This window comes from Phycodurus eques, unplaced genomic scaffold, assembly GCF_024500275.1.
Source record: "Phycodurus eques isolate BA_2022a unplaced genomic scaffold, UOR_Pequ_1.1 contig_570, whole genome shotgun sequence".
NCBI classification, from domain to species: domain Eukaryota; kingdom Metazoa; phylum Chordata; class Actinopteri; order Syngnathiformes; family Syngnathidae; genus Phycodurus; species Phycodurus eques.
The window spans coordinates 1-11,697 of record NW_026904566.1 but is presented as its reverse complement, the minus strand read 5'-3'; the positions used below and the strand labels follow the sequence as shown (position 1 = coordinate 11,697).

Sequence of the window (11,697 nt, the reverse complement as noted above, 5' to 3'; positions counted from 1 at the left end):
AAGGCACAACACACTCAGGGTAGGGTTTCAAGGTAAAAACATGGGACCAACACCTGCCACGTCCCGGCCACGTCCTTCTCTCTGATGATTCCTGCTGAGTCATCTTCTTGAAGGCGAGACATGTTTCTTTCTAAAGATTGTCCATAATACTAATGCAAGCTAAGCAAATAAATGATAACTCCTAAAATATATCTAACAAGGACCAAGATGGCAATTTATTGTACAGAGATCGTGAGTATAGACTGAGGAGAAGAAGATAGCGGTTCCAATGACACATGCAGAGTGTAGCCTTTGTCTGTATTAGTCCTGGTTCACATAGCTGCTGTTTAGCTTGCAAACAGGCCCCAGTGAGATTTGAACTCACGACCCCTGGTTTACAAGACCAGTGCTCTAACCACTGAGCTATGAGGCCTTGCATTACTGAACAGTGTTAGTATTTTGGTAGATAGGTTAACAAAAGCAGGGCAAGTGCTATGTAGTAATGTTACCATTTTAGCTTACAAGGTAAAACAACACAAGGTAAAACAGCACAACTATGAAAGTAGTTCCCATTTAAAACTTAAATATCATGGGCTCAAATCTCACTGGTTAGAGATCTGGTCTTGTAAACCAGGGTTCGAGAGTTCACTTCTCATGGATCCCTGAAGTCTCGTTTCAGTTTTTATCCATAATGCGAGCCAAGGTTTGAATGCAGCTATCTGCATAGTGATTTTGATTGTGTCAAAAATCATCAGGTACACTTTCATCGCTTGCTAACATACCATTAGCACTTCGGTTAACAAGCGAACAACACACCTGTTCCGGTCAGCATAAAATGTTAATTATCGGCCGATAACGATAACACCGATCAGATCGGCGTAAAGTCTACTTTTAAACAAAATAATTTATTCTTTTCAATTTATATGAAAGTGGGTCACGACTTTGAAACATGAGCCACATGCAAGCTGAATGTACTACTGAACTGAATGTACTGGTCTCTCTTAAACCCGAATGGGTGGTTTATATGTTTCTGGGTGTGAATGACCCCACTTTCAAGTTATTTTATCGTGTCACGATGCCGCTGTGCATTAAGGGTATCAATTTACTGTCTCAATTTAAACTGAAATTCTCAAATATGAAGCATATTTCTTCATGCTAAATTATGACCTACCTATCTATAACACCAGCACCTGTGTTTTGTGTTTACCCACCTTAATGTTATTATCTAATCAGTGTAAACCGTCTTTTAGTGTCTTGAAAAGCGCAATAAGTTTAATCTGTTATTATTATTATTATTATTATTATGAAGAAAAAGCTAAACAATGGGAACGTCAACCTCCCCAATATGGCCACTAAGTAGGCACGTTTGTTAGCCGGGCTGTTAGAGCGAGCTTGCGTGTCTAGTCTTCATAATTATCATATTAGCATTAGCATATTACTCCAATTCTAAAGTCTTTATACTGGCTCCCAGTCGGATGTAGAATAGATTTTAAAGTTCTGTTATCCCAGAGATAGGAGAAGCCGCCTCAGAGAACCGGACTCTGCTTCCTCAAGGGAAGGCGTGCCAGTGGAATTGAGGAGGTCTTCGAAGTGTTCTCCCAACCGACTCACAACGTCCCGAGTCGAGGTCAGTAGCGCCACATCCCAGTCTTGATGGTGCACAGCTTCCCCTGCCTGAGACGCCGGAGGGTGGACCAGAAGTTCTGTCAGAGGTGGGAATTGAAACTCGTTCTGACAGGGGATTCCGCCAGACGTTTCCAGCAGACCATGACAATACGTTTGGGCCTGCCACGTCGAACCGGCATCTTCCCCCACCATCGGAGCCAACTATCCACCAGGTGATGATCAGTTGACAGCTCTGCCCCTCTCTTCATACGAGTGTCCAAGACATGCGGCCGCAAGTCCGATGACACGACCACGAAGTCAATCATCGAACTGTGACCGAGGGTGTCCTGGTGCCAAGTCCATGTGTGGACACCCTTATGCTTGAACATGGTGTTCGTTATGGACAATCTGTGATGAGCACAGAAGTCCAATAACAGAACACCGCTCAGGGGCCGTTCCTACCAATCACGCCCTTCCCGGTCTCACGGTCATTGCCCACGTGAGCATTGAAGTCCCCCAGCAGAACGATGGAGTCCCCAGCGGGAGCGCTCTCCAGCACCCCCTCCAAGGACTCCAAAAAGGGTGGGTACTCTGAACTGCTGTTTGGTGCATAGGCGCAAACAACAGTCTTTTTAGTGTCTGACATTCGACTAGACTAATGCATTATTTTCGTCAAGAACTACTTCAAATTATGTTTACTTTCGATTTTTTTAAATTAGTCCAATCATTTCTCTTAAACCCAAATGGGTGGACTCTAAATTGCCCGTAGGTTTGAATCTGAGTGCGAATGGTTGTTTGTTTTTATGTGCCCTGCGATTGGCTGCCGATTGGTTCAGGGTGTACCCCGCCTCCCGCCTGAAGATAGCTGGGAGAGGCTCCAGCAGCCCGCGACCCTCGTGAGGAGAAGCGGTAAAGACAATGGATGGATGGAGGGAGGGTGATATGTTTCTGGGTGTTAATGACCTCAATTTCAACTTTTTTTATTGTCTCTCGATGCCGCAGTGCATTATGGGTATGCATTTACTGTCTCAATTTAAACTGAAATTCTCAAATTGGAAGCATTCTACATGAGAAATAAATTCCATTGTTTGATAGCAGTTTGTTTCGTTATATTCTAGATTCTAGAGGTGGTGAATTTGGAGGTGTCATTAGCTTTAAGATACAATCCTCAAATTATTCATGTATAAAAAAATGAAATATTTCAGTGTGTGTGGTGCATCTATATAATATGAGTTTCACTTTTTGAATTGAACTACTTCACTAAATTAAGCTTTTGACACTATTATAATTTATTGAGATGTACCACTATGGCAGCTTGTGTAATGTGTTTGTCAACTTTGGAGAATGGCATACCATAAACCCACATTTTCATGGAGCTGCTTGACAGGGTCTATATTGCTGTGTCAAAGGGTCATCCATCGTGCCAAATTCTGAACCACTTCCTGAAGCAGGAAACAGGAAGTAGTTGAGCGAGGGAGGGCCATTGATGTTTTTTCATCAAAATGTTGAGCAAACAGCTATTCAGCTTGTCGCCACAACATTATACCAGCAACCGATTGTTATTACAAATAACTCATTATTTCTTTGGTTGTTTAAGACTTAATACACGTCTAAAGGATATGCGTTAATCTCCGCATTCTATTGGATCGACGTGGACCACGTGACCAAGGAACACGAGCATCTGACAACAGTATTTCGATAAAAACCTTGAAAAACAACACAGTTGACATTCGTTTCATAGTTTTTGTTTGGAGTTTCCATATGTGACTCATCTGTGATTATCATGTCGATATGTGCCACCATAACTTTGGCTTGTTGGCTGGAGAATGAGGTCGTCTTTTCTGGCGTTATGTTGGCATTGCTTCTCGGCCTTTTGGGGTGCAGGCCCGGCCACCAGGCGCTCGCCTTCGAGCCCCACCTCCAGGAAGAACCGAACTCGAGTCACCAGAACTTTAGTCAGCGACACAAACTATTGAGCTATTTTGCACATAAACAAGACTCACTGCGAGCAGGGTTCGAACCTGCGCAGGAAGATCCCATTGGATTTCAAGTCCAACGCCTTAACCACTCGGCCATCGCAGCCACATGCGATAAGCACAAAAAGTCATTCATAGTAGTAGTTTATAGTCATTTGAGCAGCATGGTTTGTTCCTGATGGTAGCATTTGTTATTTTGGTTCCAGCTCTCTTCGGGTCATTCACTAGGTCCCCCTGTGTGGTTCTGAGATTTTTGCTCACTGTTCTTGTGATCATTTTGACCTTTGATCTTGCGTGATGCCCCAGATCGAGGGAAATTATCAGTGGTCTTCTATGTCTTCCATTTTCTAATAGTTGCTCCCGCAGTTGATTTCTTCACACCAAGCTGCTTACCTATTGCAGATTCAGTCTTCCCAGCCTGGTGCAGGTCTACAATTTTGTTTCTGGTTTCCTTTCGTCTTGGCCATCGTGGAGCTTGGAGTGTGACTGTTTGAGGTTGTGGACAGGTGACTTTTATACTGATAACGAGTTTAAACAAGGTGCCATTAATACAGGTAACGAGTGTAGGACAAAGGGGTCTCTTAAAGAAGAAGTTACAGGTCTGTGAGAGCCAGAAATCTTGCTTGTTTGTAGGTGACCAAATATAATACTTGTTTTCCACCATAATTTGTCAATAAATTCTTCAAAAGACTCCTACGTATGTATTGTGATTATGATGCATCATATATTGTCTTGTTTTGCGAACAAAAATGAGTTATGAGTGCCAGCTATGGTGGCAATGAACTTTACAATAAGGACAAAAAGCAGCAGTTTGGCAGAGATTGATCAGTTCTTTAAAAGATGCTTCAAGCTGTTTTTTTGCAAATCCCTTTTGAAGTTTAAATCTCACACTAAACATAAAAAACAATTAAGGGTTGTTTATCATTTTGCGCAAAATGTTTCTTTACATTCCATTAAATTATGTAATTACTGTATCTTTTTATAAAGTAAAATAGCATAGATTGCCATTTTCTTATTGAAAAATTCAACAGAAAATTTTTATTTTGGGGCTCTCGAACAGATTAATGCCATATCCTTTTATTTCAATAAAGATGATTTGAGATGTGAGTGACAAAAAATAAAAGCTGCTGTTGACGCTAAATAAAATGCTAAATATCGACCTATACCGATAAGGCCGATCAGATCGGTGTGAAATCTAATTATTTGTTGAGACAATATGATGGGACAGTCATTAGAAATGCATCGTTTCGATAGAAAACCTGTATCATGCTGCGTTAAAGGGGGGAGGGTGCGCGTGAAAGAGGACGCTAAAGGCACGCCCCCAATAGGTATATTGCGCCGGTATGTGCATTGTGCAAAAACACACCACCCTAAGGACCCCCAAAAATGGCACCTACGAAGAGACATGCTTACGAAGCACAGTTTAAACTGCAAGCTATCAGTACGCGAAGGAACATGGGAATCGAGCAGCCATGAGAGAATTCAAGATCAACGAATCCATGTTTCGCAGGTGGAGGAAGCAGGAAAACGAGCTTCGCCAAGTCAAGAAGACGAAGCTGAGTTTCCACGGAAACAAGGCTAGGTGGCCCGAGTTGGAAGACCAACTCGAGCAATGGATTAATGAGCAAAGAACAGCCGGGAGAAGCGTCTCTACAGTCACCATTCGATTTAGGGCAATAACGCTTGCAGAAGAAATGAAAATCGAACATTTTCAAGGAGGTCCATCTTGGTGCTTTCGTTTTGTTTTTGAAATGGCGCCATCTATCCATCCGGGCAAGGACTACCGTGGTGCAGCAACGTCCGGCGGATTACAAGGAAGAGCTGGCCATCTTCTGCTCCTACTGCAATAAAAAGATTGCCGACAAACACATCCAGCGCAACCACATCACCAACATGGACGAGGTGTCGCTCACTTTCGACATCCTGGTGAACCACACTGTAGAGAAGGGGACCAGCACGGTAGCGATACGCACAACGGGGTACGAGAAGTCGACTTTTACTGTTGTGCTTGGTTGCCATGGTAATGGACAGAACCTGCCACCTATGGTGATATTTAAAAGGAAGACGCTGCCTAAAGAAATGTTTCCAGCCGAAGTCATCGTTAAGGCCAATCAAAAGGGCTGGATGGACGAGGAGAAAATGAGAGAGTGGCTGAGTGAGGTGTACGTAAAGAGACCGGCTGTCATGTGTGTGTGTGTGTGTGTGTGTGTGTGTGTGTGTGTGTGTGTGTGTGTGTGCGTGTGCTTGTGTTCCAGGTTTTGTCTTCCTCTCTCTCGTTTCTCACACACCTGCTCCTGTGAGCATCTTCACCACCTGTGCCTCGTTCAGACCTAATTACCGATTGTATTTAACCTCGTGTCTCATTCCCACTCGTTGCCAGTTCGTTGTACCTTGTCGTCACGTTCCAGCATTCCTTGTCACAGACTCACAGTAAGACTTTGACCCTGTTCCGATTATCGACCTTGCCTCTTTGCCTCATGTTCTTGGATACTGTTGCCCTTCTTGGATTGCCTGCCCGTGTACCGACCTATGCCCGTCTATTAAACCTCTCTTTTTGGAAACTGTCCATTTGTTTTGGAGTCTTGCATTTTTGGGTCCTAGCCTCTGTTCCGTTCATGACAGAACGAACTGGCCATAACATGGACCCAGCAGACTCAGACCCGGTGCGCAAAGCCCTTCAAGCGCAGGGTCAACGGCTCTCGAAGCAGGATGAGCAGCTTGCTGCCCTCCACCTTCATCTAGAGGGACTGTCAAGGCATCAGGACAATATGATGAGACAGGTGGCCTCACAGTTTGAACTTCTTATGAAAATTATCCAAGAAAAGGAACCAGTTGGCACCACACCCAATACCGCCACGGTATTTCCATGTGAAACAGTCAACATGCAGCCACCTGCCACCTCCGCTGCTGTCTGCCCACAGCTCTCTCGACCGGAGAGGTTCTCTGGAAATTCTGGGAACATTAAGCCGTTCATCACGCAGTGCGAACTCCACTTTGAGCTCCAGGCAGCAGCCTTCCCCACCGAGCGGGCAAAGATCGCTTTCGTCATTTCCCACCTGACTGGTCGTGCGGAGGCGTGGGCTACTGCTGAATGGAGCCGCAATTCCGCCACGTGTCATTCATGGGCTTTTTTCGTAAAGACTATGGAGCAAATTTTTCAATTTTCCACTCCTGATCGTGAGGCAGCTCGCTCCCTTGTCACCTTACGACAAGGCATGCGCAGGGTGTCAGATTACGCGATTGAGTTTCGCATTCTAGCAGCTGAGAGTCATTGGAATAATCGGGCGCTACTCGATGCCTTTTTTCAAGGACTATCCCCCGCCGTCAAGGATCATTTAGTGCCGCTAGACCTGCCGACCGACTTGGACACTCTCATCGCTCTCGCCGTAAAAATCGACAAGAGGCTTTTGGATCGCGAGCTGGATGGAGATCGGCGGAAGGCTGCGTCACCGCGCACTTTAAGGACAAGCCTCGGTGACCAGCCAAACCAAGGCAGATCCCCTGGTTCCGGTCTCAACCCACTGGCTAACGTCCCCACGGAGGAACCCATGCAACTGGGCAGGTTCCGTCTCTCCCCTGAGGAACGTCAACGCCGGCTGAGGGAAGGGCGGTGCTTCTACTGCGGTCAGTTGGGTCATTCCGTGAGCAACTGTCACGTCAAAGTTGCCGGTGCCGGTAGCAAGGGCACGGGAGAGGTGAGTCTGAATTTGATGAAGGAAGACCCTACACGGGTTCTTCCTAAAGTGACACTATGCTCTCCTGATCAAGACATTCATACACCTGTATTAATTGACTCTGGTTCTGACGCAAACTTACTCAACTCCATCCTCGTTAAACGTATGCACCTTAGAACCTTTGAAATAAAACGCCACCGCAACACCTATGCTGCAGACGGCAGTTTTATGGGCAAGATCACTCACCGCACTCAAACACTCATATTGACATTTCCCGATTCTCACTCGGAACGCATTAGTTTTCATGTTTTTGACGCCATGAATCAGGACCTTATCTTAGGGAACCCATGGTTGAGATTACATAACCCCCACATTGACTGGTCCTCTGGGCAGGTTATGTCATGGGGCAGCAATTGCGCCCGGAACTGTTTCAAGCCGCCATGTGATGTTCAGGGTCATGTTTCTAAGGACAATCCACAGACCCCATCTGGGGATCCGGATTTATCTCAAGTGCCCACCTGTTACCAGGATATTAAAGACGTTTTTTCCAAGTCCAAGGCCAAATCCCTTCCACCCCACAGACCTTATGACTGTGCTATTGACTTGCTGCCTGGAACCACACCCCCACGTGGCAGGTTGTTCTCTCTTTCAGGGCCGGAACACAAGGCCATGAAGGAGTATGTGGAGGAATCACTGGCAGCCGGGATCATTCGCCCATCTTCATCCCCTGCGGGAGCAGGATTTTTCTTTGTGGACAAGAAAGACAAGACCCTGCGACCCTGTATCGATTACCGGGGTCTCAACGAGATCACGGTAAAAAACAGGTACCCTCTTCCTCTCATCTCCACCGCCTTTGAGTTCCTGGAGGGAGCCAAGGTTTTCACCAAACTGGATTTAAGAAATGCATATCATCTAGTCATAATAAGGGAGGGGGATGAATGGAAAACAGCATTTAACACACCAACAGGACATTATGAATATTTGGTAATGCCTTTTGGGCTTACTAACGCTCCAGCTGTTTTCCAGAACCTCGTCAATGATGTCCTGCGTGACATGCTGAATGTTTATGTTTTTGTTTATTTGGATGATATTTTGATTTTCTCCCCGGATAAGGAGACTCACATTATTCATGTCCGCTCTGTTTTGCAGCAGTTGCTGCAGAACCAACTATATGTTAAGGCTGAGAAATGTGAGTTCCACAAGGCGTCAGTTTCTTTTCTGGGTTTTGTCCTGGCTCAAGGTGAAGTCAAAATGGACCCTTGCAAAGTCGATGCAGTAATTAATTGGCCTACTCCCACGTCACGCAAAGATGTACAAAGGTTCTTAGGGTTCGCAAACTTCTACAGAAAATTCATCAGGAATTTCAGTTCTATAGCCTCTCCTTTGCATGATCTTACCTCGCCACACAAACCTTTTGCATGGAACCCGCTTTGTCAGGCAGCGTTTCAAAAACTTAAGTCGAGCTTTACCTCCGCTCCCATCCTTACTTTGCCAGATCTCCAACAGCAGTTTGTGGTAGAAGTCGATGCGTCTGATGCCGGAATAGGAGCAGTGCTCTCCCAGAAATCTCTCAAGGATCTCAAGGATCCTGGTCTCAGAAATTGGTTTGGGTCGAATTCTCCCACAATTCCCTCCCCTCTGCATCCACTGGTCTATCGCCTTTTCACGTTGTGCATGGTTACCAACCATCTCTGTTTCCTGCCATAGCCCCTGAGTCCACAGTTCCAGCGGCATTAACCTTGGTGAGACGCTGCAGGAGGACCTGGGAGCGAGCCCGACAGATGCTGCTGCGCCAGGGACGGTCATACAAAGCCGCTGCTGACCGTCGGAGGACACCGGCCCCGAACTACAAAGTGGGTCAGCGAGTTTGGCTCTCGACCAAACATATTCCACTCCGGGTGGAGTCCAAGAAGCTCGCTCCCAGGTTCGTTGGGCCCTTCCCAATCACAAAGATCATCAACCCTGTCACCGTGAAGCTGAGTCTCCCAAGGTCGATGCGGGTCCACCCTGCTTTTCATGTCAGCCTACTCAAACCACCCCGGGAGTCCCCTCTGGTCCCGCCTTCCAGGCCCCCTCCTCCCCCCCGGTTTGTGGATGGGGGCCCGGTCTTCGCTGTGAAGCGGCTGTTGTCGTCTCGTCGGAGGGGGAGGGGGTTTCAATATCTGGGGGACTGGGAGGGCTATGGGCCTGAGGAACGTTCATGGGTACCGTCTGCGTTTATCATCGATGATTCGCTCATTCGGGACTTCCACGTTGCGCATCCAGGGGCCCCAGGGCCGTCTGGGGCCGGCCGTTAAGGGGGGGGTACTGTCATGTGTGTGTGTGTGCGTGTGCTTGTGTTCCAGGTTTTGTCTTCCTCTCTCTCGTTTCTCACACACCTGCTCCTGTGAGCATCTTCACCACCTGTGCCTCGTTCAGACCTAATTACCGATTGTATTTAACCTCGTGTCTCATTCCCACTCGTTGCCAGTTCGTTGTACCTTGTCGTCACGTTCCAGCATTCCTTGTCACAGACTCACAGTAAGACTTTGACCCTGTTCCGATTATCGACCTTGCCTCTTTGCCTCATGTTCTTGGATACTGTTGCCCTACTTGGATTGCCTGCCCGTGTACCGACCTATGCCCGTCTATTAAACCTCTCTTTTTGGAAACTGTCCATTTGTTTTGGAGTCTTGCATTTTTGGGTCCTAGCCTCTGTTCCGTTCATGACACCGGCTGTTTTTTCCACAAGTCACCGACCCTGTTGATCTGTGACTCCATGCGCGCCCATCTCACAGCCGCTGTGAAAAATCAAGTGCAACTAAGACTGGGAGGCAACGCTGGGTGAGTTTCGCCACCATATGTGAATGGATTGTGGATGCCTGGACTAAGGTATCTGCTTTGACTATTGTCCGAGCTTTTGCGAAAGCCGGCATCATTGCTGAACAGCCCCCCCGGCAAAGAGACTGACTCTGACAATGACGAGACGGAACCTGGCGTGTTTGTTGGAGAACTTGCCCAGCTGTTCATTTCGGATACAGAAGATGAGGACTTTGATGGATTTGTGGATGAGGATTGATCAAAAAAATAACGTGAGTACATTGTCAAATACTTAAATAAAGTACAACCGAACTCGGTTTTGCTCCCGCTGCCTTTTTAAAAACATAGTTTTAGCGTGCATGCATGCTCCTGTATGTTTTAAGCGAGCGTATGTTTTACCATGCCTGCGCCCAATAATACGGTTCGCCTTAAGTGTGTGTTAAATACAGAAATAGAGCCCGTTACTGAGACTGCGCCCTATGGTCATGAAAATTCGGTACTTCTATCGGGTGGCACACACACTAACAACGCTCTGAGTTACCGAAGGTTCCGGGGCGTGGACAGCGCGCCCGGAGTGAACTTCCCAACGCACTCTATGTTGATATGTTATGCGTTTGTTGTGTCAGTGCGACTGAGTGTAATGCTATTACAACCCCAATTCCAATGAAGTAGGGACGTTGTGTTAAACATAAATAAAAACAGAATACAATGATATGCAAATCAAGTTCAACCTATATTTAATTTAATACACTACAAACACAAGATATTTAATGTTCAAACTGACACACTTTATTGTTTTTAGCAAATAATAATTCACTTAGAATTTTATGGCTGAAACACTTTCCAAAAAAGTTGGGACAGGCGGCAAAAAAGACTGAGAAAATTGAGGAATGCTCATCAAACACCTGTTTGGAACCTCCCACAGGTGAACAGGCAAATTGGGAACAGGTGGGTGCCATGATTGGATATAAAAGGAGCTTCCCTGAATTGGTCAGTCATTCACAAGCAAAGATGGGGCGAGGTTCACCCTCTTTGTGAACAAGTGCGTGAGAAAATAGTCGAACAGTTTAAGGATATTATTCCGCAACGTAGAATTGCAAGTAATTTAGGGATTTTATCAGCTACGGTCCATAATATCATCAAAAGGTTCAGAGAATCTGGAGAAATCACTGCATGTAAGCGGCGTGGCTGAAAACCAACATTGAATGCTCGTGACCTTCGATCAATCAGGCGGCACTGCATAAAAAAACGACATCAGTGCATCAAAAACCGACAATGTGTAAAGGATATCACTCCATGGGCTCAGGATCACTGCAGAAAACCAATGTCAGTATATACAGTTCGGCGCTACATTCGTATGTGTCACGATCGGCAATGCCGTAAGGGCAGATCCCAAAAAATAGACTCCAGGTCAGAGGTCCGAACAATTTTAATTCAATGGCAGAGCATGTGATGGCGAGACCCACGAAACTAAAGGAACTCACAACCAGAGAGAATCAAAAACAGATAACGCAGGGAGACACGACAAACGGGCTGTGTGGTATAATCGTATTGAGCCTAAATTTTGACAGCGGTCAGAACGGCGGCAAACACGGGGCAAAAACGAGTGACTATTCCGACGCCCACACACTGTCACGGTGCCCCCTAAAAAGGCTGATGATTAC

At 46.2% G+C, this 11,697-nt stretch overlaps 2 non-coding genes across 2 annotated transcripts; both read right to left on the bottom strand.

Annotated features, from left to right (window-relative positions):
* Positions 1-339: 339 nt before the first annotated feature.
* On the bottom strand, positions 340-412 carry trnat-ugu (transfer RNA threonine (anticodon UGU)). The gene has a single exon. It is a non-coding gene; the product is annotated as a tRNA-Thr (tRNA).
* A 3,172-nt stretch (positions 413-3,584) lies between these two features.
* On the bottom strand, positions 3,585-3,666 carry trnas-uga (transfer RNA serine (anticodon UGA)). The gene has a single exon. It is a non-coding gene; the product is annotated as a tRNA-Ser (tRNA).
* Positions 3,667-11,697: the final 8,031 nt, after the last annotated feature.